This window comes from Bombina bombina, chromosome 7 (assembly GCF_027579735.1).
Source record: "Bombina bombina isolate aBomBom1 chromosome 7, aBomBom1.pri, whole genome shotgun sequence".
Lineage (NCBI taxonomy): Eukaryota > Metazoa > Chordata > Amphibia > Anura > Bombinatoridae > Bombina > Bombina bombina.
In genome coordinates this window covers 291,185,482-291,198,716 of record NC_069505.1, presented here as the reverse complement: position 1 = coordinate 291,198,716, position 13,235 = coordinate 291,185,482, and positions in this window count along the sequence as shown.

The following is a 13,235-nucleotide window of genomic DNA, read 5'->3' as shown; positions in this document are numbered from 1 at the left end:
TATCTAGAATAACATAAAGCTCACAGCATTATCATGTGCTATCTAGAATTAAATAAAGCTCACAGCATTATCATGTGCTATCTATAATAACATAAAGCTTTACAGCATTATTATGTGCTATCTAGAATAATATAAAGCTTTACAGCATTATCATGTGCTATCTTGAATAGCATAAAGCTCACAGCATTATCATGTGCTATCTAGAATAGCATAAAGCTCACAGCATTATCATGTGCTATCTATAATAACAAAGCTCACAACATTATCATCTGCTATCTAGAATAACATTCAGCTTTACTGCATTATCATGTGCTATCTAGAATAACATTCAGCTTTACTGCATTATCATGTGCTATCTAGAATAACATTCAGCTTTACTGCATTATCATGTGCTATCTATAATAACATAAAGCTCACAGCATTATCATGTGTTATCTAGAAAAACGTAAAACTATCATCATTATCTTGTGCTATCTATAATAACATAAAGCTTGCAAAATTATCATGTGCTATCTAGAATAACATAAAGCTCACAGCATTATCATGTGCTATCTAGAATAACATAAAGCTCACATCATCAATGCTCTTTTTATTCATGAAAAATTATTTTGACTTGAGTGTCCCTTTAATGTACCTTTAAGGCCTTGCTGTAGGGGTGATGTGCTATCTAGAATAACATAAAGCTCACAGCATTATTATGTGCTATCTAGAATAACATAAAGCTCACAGCATTATTACGTTCTATCTAGAATAACATAAAGCTCACAGCATTATCATGTGCTATCTAGAATAACATAAAGCTTACAGCATTATCATGAACTATCTTGAATAACATAATGCTCACACCATTATCATGTGTTATCTAGAATAAAATAAAGCTCACAGCATTACCTTGTGTTATCTAGAATAACATGAAGCTCACAGCTTGATCATGTGCTATCTAAAATAACATAAAGCTTTACAGCATAATCCTGTGCTATCTAGAAAAACATAAAGCTTTACAGCATTATCCTGTGCTATCTAGTATAACATAAAGCTCACAGCATTATCATGTGCTATCTAGAATAACATAAAGCTCACAGCATTATTATGTTCTATCTAGAATAACATAAAGCTTTACAGCATTATTATGTGCTATCTAGAATAACATAACACTCATAGCATTACCTTGTGCTATCTAGAATAATATAACGCTCACAGCATTATCCTGTGCTATCTAGAATAACATAAAGCTCACAGGATTATTATGTGCAATCTAGAATAACATAAAGCTTTACAGCATTATCCTGTGCTATCTAGAATAACATAAAGCTTTACAGCATTATCATGTGTTATCTAGAAAAACATAAATCTCACAGCATTATCATGTGCTATCTAGAATAACATAAAGCTCACAGCATTATCAAGCACTATCTAGAATAGCATAAAGCTCACAGCATTATTATGTGCTATCTAGAATAACATAAAGCTCACAGAATTATCATGTGCTATCAAGAGTAACATAAAGCTTACAGCATTATCATGAACTATCTTGAATAACATAAAACTCACACCATTATCATGTGTTATCCAGAATAACATAAAGCTCACAGCATTACCTTGTGCTATTTAGAATAACATGAAGCTAACAGCATGATCATGTGCTATCTAAAATAACATAAAGCTTTACAGCATAATCCTGTGCTATCTAGAAAAACATAAAGCTTTACAGCATTATCCTGTGCTATCTAGTATAACATAAAGCTCACAGCATTATCATGTGCTATCTAGAATAACATAAAGCTTTACAGCATTATCATGTGCTATCTAGAATAACATAAAGCTCACATCATTATTCTGTGCTACCTAGAATAACATAAAGCCCACAGCATTATCCTGTGCTATCTAGAATAACATAAAGCTCACAACATTATCATGTGCTATGTAAAATAACATAAAGCTTTACAGCATTATCCTGTGCTATTTAGAATAGCATAAAGCTTTACATCATTATCCTGTGCTATCTAGAATAACATAAAACTCAAAGCATTATCATGTGCTATCTAGAATAACATAAAGCGCACAGCATTATCATGTGCTATCTAGAATAACATAAAGCTCACAGCATTATCATGTGCTATCTAGAATAACATAAAGCTCACAGCATTATCATATACTATCTAAAGTAACAAAACGCTCACAGCATTACCTTGTGCTATCTAGAATAACATAACGCTCACAGCATTATAATTTGCTTTCTAGAATAACATAAAGCTCACAGCATTATCATATACTACCTAGAATAACATAACGCTCACAGCATTACCTTGTGCTATCTAGTATAACATAAAGCTCACAGCATTATTATGTGCAATCTAGAATAACATAAAGCTTTACAGCATTATCCTGTGCTATATAGAATAACATAAAGCTTTACAAACTTATCCTGTGCTATCTAGAATAACATAAATCTTTACAGCATTATCATGTGCTATCTAGAAAAACATAAAGCTCACAGCATTATCATGTGCTATCTAGAATAACATGAAGCTCACAGCATTATCATGTGCTATCTAGAATAACATAAAGCTTTACAGCATTATTATGTGCAATCTAGAATAACATAAAGCTTTACAGCATTATCATGTGCTATCTAGAATAGCATAAAGCTCACAGCATTATCATGTGCTATCTAGAGTAACATAAAGCTCACATCATTATCATATGCTATCTAGAATAACATAAAGCTCACAACATTATCATGTGCTATCTAGAATAACATTAAGCTTTACTGCATTATTATGTGCTATCTATGATAACATAAAGCTCACAGCATATTCATGTGTTATCTAGAAAAACGTAAAACTCTCATCATTATCCTGTGCTATCTAGAATAACATAAAGCTTGCAACATTATCATGTGCTATCTAGAAAAACATAAAGCTCACAGCATTATCATGTGCTATCTAGAATAACAAAGCTTACAGCATTATCCTGTGCTATCTAAAATAACATAAGGCTCTAAGCATTATTATGTGCTATCTAGAATAACAAAAGCTCACAGCATTATCATGTCCTATCTAGAATAACATAAAACTCACAACATTATCCTTTGCTATCTAGAATAACATAAAACTCACAGCATTATCCTGTGCTATCTAGAATAACATTAAGCTCACATCATTATCATATGCTATCTAGAATAATATAAGGCTCACAGCATTATCATATGCTATCTAGAATAATATAAAGCTCACAGTACTATCCTGTGCTATCTAGAAAAACATAAAGCTCACAGCATAATCATGTTCTATCTAGAATAACATAAGGCTCACAATATTATCATGTGATATCTAGAATACCATAATGCTCACAGGATTATTGTGCACTATCTAGAGTAATATAAAGCTCACAGCATTATCATGTGCCCTCTAGAATAACATAAAGCTCACAGTGCTATCTAGAATACCAAAAAGCTCACAGGATTATTGTGCACTATCTAGAGTAATATAAAGCTCACAGTATTATCATGTGCTATCTAGAATAACATAAAGCTCACAGCATCATTGTGCGATCTAGAATAACATAAAACTCACATTATCATGTGCTATCTAGAATCACATAAAGGTCACAGCATTATCATGTGCTATCTAGAATAACATAAAGCTCACAGCATTATCATGTGCTATATAGAATAACATAAAGCTCACAGCATTATCATGTGCTATCTAGAATAACATAAAGCTCACAGCATTATCATGTGCTATCTAGAATAACATAATGCTCACATCATTATTATTTGCTATCTAGAATAACATCAAGCTCACAGCATTATCATGTGCTATGTAGAATAACATAAAGCCCACAGCATTATCATGTGCTATCTAGAATAACATAAATATTCACAGCATAATCCTGTGCTATCTAAAATAGCATAAAGCTCACAGCATGATCCTATGCTATATAGAATATCATAAAGCTTTACAGCATTATTATGTCCTATCTAGAATAGCATAAAGCTCACAGCATTATCTTGTGCTATCTAGAGTTACATAAAGTTCACCGCATTTTTATGTGCAATCTAGAATAACATAAAGCTTTACAGCATAATCATGTGCTATCTAGAATAACATAAAGCTCACAGCATTATCATGTGTTATCTAGAATAATATAAAGCTCACAGTACTATCATGTGCTATCTAAAATAACATAAAGCTCACAACATTATCATGTGCTATCTAGAATAACATAAAGCTCACAGCATTATTATGTGCTATCTAGAATAACATAAAATTCACAGCATTATAATGTGCTATCTAGAATAACATAAAATTCACAGCATTATTCTGTGCTATCTAGAATAACATAAAGCTTTACAGCATTATCATGTGCTATCTAGAAAGACGTAAGGCTCACAGCTTTACTTTGTGGTATCTAGAATAACATAACGCTCACAGCATTATCATGTGCTATCTAGAATAACATAAAGCTCACAGCATTATTATGTGCAATCTAGAATAACATAAAGCTTTACAGCATTATCCTGTGCTATCTAGAATAACATAAAGCTTTACAGCATTATCCTGTACTATCTAGAATAACAAAAAGCTTTACAGCATTATCATGTGCTATCTAGAAAAACATAAAGCTCACTGCATTATCATGTGCTATCTAGAATAACATAAAGCTCACAGCATTATCATGTGCTATCTAGAATAACATAAAATTTACAGCATTATTATTTGCCATCTAGAATAACATAAAGCTTTACAGCATTATCATGTGCTATCTAGAATAGCATAAAGCTCACAGCATTATTATGTGCTATCTAGAGTAACATAAAGCTCACATCATTATCATATGCTATCTAGAATAACATAAAGCTCACAACATTATCATGTGCTATCTAGAATAACATTAAGCTTTACTGCATTATCATGTGCTATCTATAATAACATAAAGCTCACAGCATATTCATGTGTTATCTAGAAAAACATAAAACTCTCATCATTATCCTGTGCTATCTAGAATAACATAAAGCTTGCAACAGTTTCATGTGCTATCTAGAAAAACATAAAGCTCACAGCATTATCATGTGCTATCTAGAAAAACAAAGCTTCCAGCATTATTCTGTGCTATCTAAAATAACATAAAGCTTTACAGCATTATCATGTGCTATCTAGAATAGCATAAAGCTCACAGCATTATTATGTGCTATCTAGAGTAACATAAAGCTCACATCATTATCATATGCTATCTAGAATAACATAAAGCTCACAACATTATCATGTGCTATCTAGAATAACATTAAGCTTTACTGCATTATCATGTGCTATCTATAATAACATAAAGCTCACAGCATATTCATGTGTTATCTAGAAAAACGTAAAACTATCATCATTATCCTGTGCTATCTAGAATAACATAAAGCTTGCAACAGTTTCATGTGCTATCTAGAAAAACATAAAGCTCACAGCATTATCATGTGCTATCTAGAAAAACAAAGCTTCCAGCATTATTCTGTGCTATCTAAAATAACATAAGGCTCTCAGCATTATTATGTGCTATCTAGAATAACAAAAGCTCACAGCATTATCATGTCCAGTGTTCCCTCTAAGTACAGTTTTGTGAGCGGCTCAGCAGTGAAACAGTTAATTAGAGCAATTAGCAAACAGTACACAATGCAGACTGAAAGGTGTGATTACCTTATTAACTGTTTCACTGCTGTCGCTCACAAAACTGGCCTTAGAGGGAATACTGATCATGTCCTACCTAGAATAACATAAAATTCACAACATTATCCTTTGCTATCTAGAATAACATAAAACTCACAGCATTATCCTGTGCTATCTAGAATAGCATTAAGCTCACAGCATTATCATATGCTATCTAGAATAATATAAGGCTCACAGCATTATCATGTGCTATCTAAAATAATATAAAGCTCACAGTATTATCCTGTGCTATCTAGAAAAAACATAAAGCTCACAGCATTATCATGTTCTATCTAAGAATAACATAAAGCTCACAATATTATCATGTGCTATCTAGAATACCATAAAGCTCACAGGATTATTGTGCACTATCTAGAGTAATATAAAGCTCACAGCATTATCATGTGCTATTCTAGAATAACATAAAGCTCACAGTGCTATCTAGAATACCATAAAGCTCAAAGGATTATTGTGCGCTATCTAGAGTAATATAAGCTCACAGCATTATCATGTGCTATCTAGAATAACATAAAGCTCATAGCATCATTGTGCTATCTAGAATAACATTAAACTCACATTATCATGTGCTATCTAGAATCACATAAAGCTCACAACATTATAATGTGCTATCTAGAGTAACATAAAGCTCACAGCATTATCATGTGCTATCTAGAATAACATAAAGCTGACAGCATTACCATGTGCTATCTAGAATAACATTAAGCTCACAGCATTATCATGTGTTATCTAGAATAACATATAAGCTCACAGCTTTATCATGTGCTATCTAGAATAGCATAAAGCTCACAGCATTATCATGTGCTATCTAAAATAACATAAAGCTCACAGCATTATCATGTGCTATCTAGAATAACATAAAGCTGACAGCATTATCATGTGCTGTCTAGAATAACATTAAAGCTCACAGGCATTATCACGTTATCTAGAATAACATAAAGCTCACAGCATATCATGTGCTATCTAGAATAGCATAAATGCTCACAGCATTATCATGTGCTATCTAAAATAACATAAAGCTCACAGCATTATCATGTGCTATCTAGAATAACATAAAGCTCACAGCATTATCATGTGCTATCTAGAATAACATAACGCTCACAACATTATTATTTGCTATCTAGAATAACATAAAGCTCACAGCATTATCATTTGCTATGTAGAATAACATAAAGCCCACAGCATTATCATGTGCTATCTAGAATAACATAAAGATTCACAGCATAATCCTGTGCTATCTAAAATAACATAACGCTCACAGCATTATTCTATGCTATATAGAATATCATAAAGCTTTACAGCATTATTATATGCTATGTAGAACAGCATAAAGCTCACAGCATTATCCTGTGCTATCTAGAGTTACATAAAGCTCACCGCATTATTATGTGCTATCTAGAATAACGTAAAGCTCACAGCATTATTATGTGTTATCTAGAATAACATAAAGCTTTACAGCATTATCATGTGTTATCTAGAATAATATAAAGCTCACAGTACTATCCTGTGCTATCTAGAATAACATAAAGATTCACAGCATAATCCTATGCTATCTAGAATATCACAAAGCTTTATAGCATTATTATATGCTATCTAGAATAGCATAAAGCTCACAGCATTATCCTGTGCTATCTAGAGTTACGTAAAGCTCACTGCATTATTATGTGCTATCTAGAATAACATAAAGCTTTAAAGCATTATCATGTGCTATCTAGAATAACATAAAGCTCACAGCATTATTATGTGTTATCTAGAATAACATAAAGCTTTACAGCATTATTATGTGTTATCTAGAATAACATAAAGCTTTACAGCATTATCATGTGTTATGTAGAATAATATAAAGCTCACAGTACTATCCTGTGCTATCTAGAATAACACAAAGCTCACAGCATTAGCATGTGCTATCTAGAATAACATAAAGCTCACAGCATTATCCTGTGGTATCTAGATAAACATAAAGCTCACAGAATTATCATGTGCTATCTAGAATAACATAAAGCTTTACAGCTTTATTATTTGCTATCTAGAATAACATAACGCTCACAGCATTATAATGTGCTATCTAGTATAATATAAAGCTCACAGCATTATCCTGTGCTATCTATAATAATATAAAGCTCACAGCATTTTCATGTGCTATCTAGAATAACATAAAGCTTTACAGCATTATCCTGTGCTATCTAGAATAAAATAAAGCTTGCCGCATTATCATGTGCTGTCTAGAATAACATAAAGCTCACAGCATTATCATGTGCTATCTAAATAACATAAAGTTCACATCATTATACTGTGCTATCTAGAATTCCATAAAGCTCACAGCATTATCATGTGCTATCTAGAATAACTAAGCTTACAGCATTATCCTGTGCTATCTAAAATAACATAAGGCTCTCAGTATTATCATGTGCTATCTAGAATATTATAAAGCTCACAGCATTTTTATGTGCTATCTAGAATAACATAAAGCTCACAGTATTATCATGTGCTATCTAGAATACTATAAAGCTCACAGCATTACCCTGAGCTATTTAGTGTAATATAAAGCTCACATCATTATCCTGTGCTATCTAGAATAACATAAAGCTCACAGCATTATCCTGTGCTATCTAAAATAACATTAAGCTCACAGCATTATCATATGCTATCTAGAATAATATAAGGCTCACAGCATTATCATGTGCTATCTAGAATAATATAAATCTCACAGTATTATCCTGTGCTATCTAGAAAAACATAAAGATCACAGCATTATCATGTGCTATCTAGAATAACATAAAGCTCACAGTATTATCATGTGCTATCTAGAATACTATAAAGCTCACAGCATTACCCTGTGCTATTTAGAGTAATATAAAGCTCACATCATTATCCTGTGGTATCTAGAATAACATAAAGCTCACAGCATTATTATGTGCTATCTAGAATAACATAAGCTCGCAGCACTATCCTGTGCTATCTATAATAACATAAAGCTCACAGCATTATCCTGTGCTATCTAGAATAACATTAAGCTGTACAGCATTATCATGTGCTATCTAAAATAACATAAAGCTCACAGCAATATCCTGTGCTATCTAGAGTAACATAATGCTCACAGCAATATACTGTGCTATCTAGAATTTCATAAAGCTCACAGCATTATCCTGTGCTATTCTAGAATAGCACAAAGCTTTAGAGCTTTAGCCTGTGCTAGAATAACAAAAAGCTCACAGCTTGTCACTCATATTTTACAAATGTTATAAAAAATATATTCAAAACACAAAAAAAACAGATTGTGGTAAACGTAACAGTATTTGTTTCCTGCTATCTTTACATAAACTAATTAAACTAATAATGGAACGGATTAACATGCATTGTGGTTTGTTGCTGTGCAGTTGTGCAGCAATGCTTCCCTCTAGTGGGTGCTGGGCTTAATACACCTTATGCCAACAGACCAGCTTCATGTTCATAATACATAAATAAAACAATTTACAGGCTTCCAGCTGTGTCCCTACGAATGTATGATTGTGCACACCTTATTCACGCAGCTTATAAGCACATAATACATAAATAAAACTATTAATAGGCTTCCAGCTGTGTCCCTACATTTGTATGATTGTGCATATATCACTCACACAGCTTATATGCACATACTACATAAATACAACTATTAATAGGCTTCCAGCTGTGTCCCTAGGTTTGTATGATAGTGCACAACTCACTCACACAGCTTATATGCACATAATACATAAATAAAACTATTAGTAGGCTTACAGCTGTGTCCCTACGTATGTATGATTGTGCACACCTCACTCACACAGCTTATATGCACATAATACATCAATAAAACCATTAATAGGCTAATAGCTGTGTCCCTACGTATGACAGTGCACACCTCACCCACAGGGTTTATATGCACATAATACATAAATAAAACCATTAATAGGCTAATAGCTGTGTCCCTACATATACATGATCGTGCTCATCTCACCCACATCGCTTATATGCACATAATGCATAAATAAAACCATTAATAGGCTAATAGCTGTGTCCCTATGTATGTATTGGCTAATTCAAATTAGCCAATAGAATGAGAGCTACTTACATCCTATTGGCTGATTTGAACAGCCAATATGATTTTAGCAGCCCTAATTCCTATTGGCTGATTCAAATTTTTAAAACCAATAGGAATGCAAGGGACGCCATCTTGAATTGCATCCCTTGCATTGAAGATTCAGTGCACGGCGGTGACCGTATGTAGAGGATGTTCCGTGCCGGATGTCTTCAGTATGGACCCGCTCTGTGAAGATTGAAGAGGCCGTCTGGATGAAGACTTCTTGCCGCCTGGGTGAGGACTTCACCGACTGGATGAAGATAGAAGAGGCTGCCTGGATGAAGACTTCTTGCCGCATGGATGAGGACTTCTCCGCCGGGATGAAGATCGTTCAAGCGGGACTTCAACAACTGTAAGTGGATCGTCGGGGGTCAGTGTTAGGTTTTTTTGGGTGGTTTTTTTTTATATTAGGATTTGGGCAAAGTAAAAGAGCTAAATGCCCTTTTTATTTTTTTTACAGATAAAAGAGCTGATATCTTTGGGGTAATGCCCCACAAAAGGCCCTTTTAAGGGCCATTGGTAGTTTATTGTACGCTAGGTTTTTTTTTTATTTTGGGGGGCTTTTTTATTTTGATAGGGCAATTAGATTAGGTGTAATTCTTTTTTATTTTTGATAATTTGTTATTTTTTGTAATTTTTGTAATTAGATACTTTTTGTAATTTTTAGAGTAGTGTTAGGATTTTTTATTGGTATTTTAGTTTTATTTAATTGGTAGTTAGTTTAATTTTAGTGTAATAATTATAGTTTAATTGTTAGTTTAATTTTTTTTTTTTTAATTTGACAGGTAAGTTTTAATTTAATTTAAGCTAGGGAAATTGTAATTTTAATATAAAGTTAGGGGGTCGTTAGGTTTAGGGGTTACTAATTTAAATTAGTTTATTTCGTTGTGGGGGGCTTGTGGTTTAGTGGTTAATAGGTTTATTATAGCGGCGGTGTGGGCGGACGGCAGATTAGGGGTTAATACTATTTAAATAGTGTTTGCGATGCAGGAGTGCGGCGGTTTAGGGGTTAATAAGTTTATTATAGTGGTGACAATGTCGGGGAGCGGTGGAATAGGGGTTAATAAATTTTTTTAGTGGCGGCGATTTTGGGAGCGGGAGATTAGGGGTTAATACATTTATTATAGTGTTTGCTATGCGGGAGGGCCTCAGTTTAGGCGTTAATAGGTAGTTTATGGGTGTTAGTGTACTTTTAAACACTTTATTTATGAGTTTTATGTTTCTGCTTTGTAGCGTAAAACTCATAACTACTGACTTTAGATGGCGGTATGGATCTTGTCGTTTTAGGCCGTAACGCTCACTTTTTAACCAGAACGCAAAACTCGTAATACTGGCGCTATGGAAATCCTATGAAAAACCATAATTTTTATGTGTGTGGGACTGATGTTGCGTTACAGGCTAAAAGGTGTGTGGTATAGCTATACCGACAACACTTAGTAATAGCTGCGGTGCTGTTTTAATGCTGAAAATGCCATATTTTAAGCGTTACAAGCCGCAACGCAAAACTTGTAATCTTGGTGAAATAAAACCATTAAAGGGATAGGAAAGTCAAAATTAAACTTGCATGAATCAGATAGAGTGTGTACTTTTAAGACACTTTTTAATTCACTTCTATTTTCAAATGTGCTTTATTCTCTTGGTATCCCTTGTTGAAAAATAATACGCACATATCCTACCTACAATAGTGATAGCTAGCTGGTGACATTTGTCTCTTGTGATTGGCAAACTAGATATGTTCATCTAGCTACCAATAGTGCAATGCTGTTGTTTCAGCAAAGGCTAACAAGAGAATGTACCAAATTTGAAAATAGAAGTAAAATGGAACGTTTTCTTAAATTATATGTTCTATTCAAAACCATGAAAGAAAATGTTGGGGTTTCCTGTCCCTTTAATAGTCTCCTAGCTGTGTCCCTACATATGCATGATCGTGCACACTCATACAGCTTACATGCACATAATACATAAATAAAACCATTATTAGGCTAATAGCTGTGTCCCTATGTATGTATGATCATGTGCACTGCAATCACACACATCTTATGTGCACATCATACATAAATAAGATAGACAATTTAATACATAAATAAAACAATTAATAGGCTCCCAGCTGTGTCCCTACATATACAGGACCTGTGCACTTCACTCACACGTGATACGTTAGTGATGTATTACTGCACCAGTGATGCTTTAGTGATGTATTACTGCACTATTGATGCTTTAGTGATGTATTACTGCACTACTGATGTTTTAGTGATGTATTACTGCACTAGTGATGCATTTGTGATGTATTACTGCACTAGTGATGCGTTAGTGATGTATTACTGCACTAGTGATGCTTTAGTGATGTATTACTGCACTAGGGATGCTCATGTATTACTGAATTAGTGATGTGTTAGTGACCTATTACTGCACTAGTGATGCGTTAGTGATGTATTACTGCACTAATGATGCTTTAGTGATGTATTACTGAACTAGTGATGTGATAGTGATATATTACTGCACTAGTGATGCGTTAGTGATGTTTTTCTTCACTAGTGATGTGTTAGTGATGTATTACTGCAGTAGTGATGTGTTAGTTTTGTATTACTGCACTAGTGTTGTGTTAGTGTTGTATTACTGCACTAGTGATGCTTTAGTGATGTATTACTACACTACTGATGTGTTATTGATGTATTACTGCACTATTGATGCTTAAGTGATATATTACTGCACTAGTGATGTTTTAGCGATGTATTCCTGCACTAGTGATGTGTTAGTGATGTATTACTGCACTACTGATGCTTTAGTGATGTATTACTGCACTACTGATGCTTTAATGATGTATTTCTGCACTAGTGATGTGTCAGTGATGTATTACTGCACTAGTGATTTGTCAGTGATGCACTAATAATGCACTAGTGATGCTTTAGTGATGTATTACTGCACTAGTGATGCGTTAGTGATGTATTACTACACTAGTGATGTGTTAATGATGCACTAGTGATGCTTTAGTGATGTATTACTGCACTATTGACATTTTAGTGATTTATTACTGCCCTAATGATGAGTTAGTGTTGTACTAGTGAAGCTTTAGGGATATATTACTGCACTACTGACGCTTTAGTGATGTATTACTGCACAAGTGATGCTTTAGTGATGTACTACTGCACTAGTAATGTGTTTGTGACGTGCTGATAATGGGCTAGTGATGCGTTAGTGATGTGCTAATAATGCACCAGTGACACTTTAGTGATGTATTACTGCACTAATGATGCATTAGGGATGTATTACTGTACTAGTGATGTGTTAGTGTTGTATTACTGCCCTAGTGATACGTTAGTGATGTTTAACTGCACCAGTGACACTTTAGTGATGTATTACTGCACTAGTGATGCTTTAGTGATGTATTACTGCACTAGTGATGCGCTAGTGATGTATTACTGCACTAG